The sequence below is a fragment of the Hakea prostrata genome, chromosome 2 (assembly GCF_041222555.1).
Source record: "Hakea prostrata isolate BN-2017 chromosome 2, UWA_Hpros_2, whole genome shotgun sequence".
NCBI classification, from domain to species: Eukaryota; Viridiplantae; Streptophyta; class Magnoliopsida; order Proteales; family Proteaceae; genus Hakea; species Hakea prostrata.
The window spans coordinates 57252439-57254426 of NC_142601.1; positions in this window are offsets into that span (position 1 = coordinate 57252439).

Below are 1988 nucleotides of genomic sequence, written 5' to 3' on the forward strand. Positions count from 1 at the left end.
TTCCAAAGTGAAAAACCAAGAATAACTTGATAAAGAGCTAGCTAGAGGTTACCAGTGACACTATAAATAACGCAATGTTTCATCTCATGCATTTATATAATCCCCCTAAAAGCACAGATATCACCATTGAACTTCCTTTCCTTAGCCACTGTCTTTAAGAGAACAGCAGCAGCAGCAGTAGCAACATGGACAAAGAATGGTGTGTGGATGGACAATTGGTTACAACATTGTATCCTTCCCCTACTCCTCTGGTTGGCCTCTATATCGCAGCTGCAACAATGGTATGCTTCTTTTGCATAACTTATGATTCAGTCTCTGGGTTATTCCTTGAAAAGAAACCATTTTTGCCATGTAAATTGTTCACATTGAACTCCTTCACCATTACCCTGCTAGGATTAGCCACCAAGATCTCAGGAGATCTAACCACACTAATGCCTAGAGCTGAGGATCAGCTCTCCAAGCTCACCAGCACTGCATTGATGTGCACCTTACTTGGGTTTTACATGCCCTCGCTGGGGACCCAGGGCACATCCGAGCGGTATGGTAACATGGCTGCATTGAGCGTGACAGTGATTACCATGGTTTTCAACATCTGCAAGCAAATGGGTACAGGTGTGATCTTTGCCTTCAGGGCAGAACACATCATCATCATGGTTTGCATCTTACTATTGCTTTTGTCGATGTGGTCAACTGCTTTATCACATGAAGGCCTAATAGAGCCCTTAAGAATTTATTTCAGATCACATATTGAAGCTGAAAATCTTATAAACACCAAAGATGCAAAGGATCTTGAAGGATTGGAAAAGCTATTGGAGAAACTCCATCTACTCAACTATACAGGCAACCCTCAGACGCTGTTGTGTGAATCTGTCAATCATCATCCTTTTGGATTCCTTTGTGCACTTTCTTCAGTAGTTGTCTTACAGGCCATGATAAGATCCATTGCCCTAAGAAATCTGATTTCATGTGGTACTGCTGTTTCTGCCTACAAATGGTCTATTCCCATGGTGATAGTGGTTCATTCTCTTACCATTGCAGTGGGGACTTTTTCCATCATCTATAGATGGTTGTCTTTGGTCAGACACACTACCCTGAAAGATTGTACACCTAGAGACTTCTTCAGACTTCATGCAGAATTGACATTAGTAGCCCGCAGGTTAACGCGATTACTAAATAGGTTCCGCAAAGAAATCCGAGAAGTAGGAACTTCCAAAGCCGGCAACCTGTGCCTGCTCGTCCTAACCCTATTAATCATGGTTTTAGGTTGCAATGTTATGCTCCTAGTCCTATTATACCTAATCCTAGCCCTATTAATCTCTATCCTATTATTACTGTTGCATGTTTGCAATGTTTTGGTCATTGGGCTCCCAATTTACATCCTAAAGAAATTCATTTCCTACTGTGAGCACACTAAGCATCATGGGGATCAACAAATTGAAGTCATGAAGACTTTTGCGTTCTGGTCTGTGTATTCTGGGGAACCATTTGGTAGTTGGATAACAAAAATGGCCTTGGAAGACGTTGCGAGATGGAGAATCATCGAGGGAGACAGCAAAGATTTTCCTCTCCACCGATTAATATCTAAATGGCCTGTTTCTTGTAGATCAGAATGTGCCCTTGTAGAAAAATTACACGAGAGAGGGCAAAGTTATGTGAAGTTAAGGATAGAATCCTTGAAGCATTTGGCTCAAGAACATGTTGGGCGTAATCCTAGAGAACAAGAGAACTTCGAATTACTGCAACTCGTACCTCCTGACAAGTTGGAATACACATTTTCGTGCATATCATTGTTGGCCCTTTCAGGAATGCTTGCAGAAGTGATGCCATCATCCCGTTTTGAATTTGTGAAGCTCTGCTCTGAAGCCTTTGATGATTCATTTTTTGAAATCTTGTATTATGTTCACATGGAGACCTATCCTCACCAGACACGAGACCGGCTGATCTATGAAATGAAGGGGAGCTCAATACAGGAACTGTGGTTTTGTTGG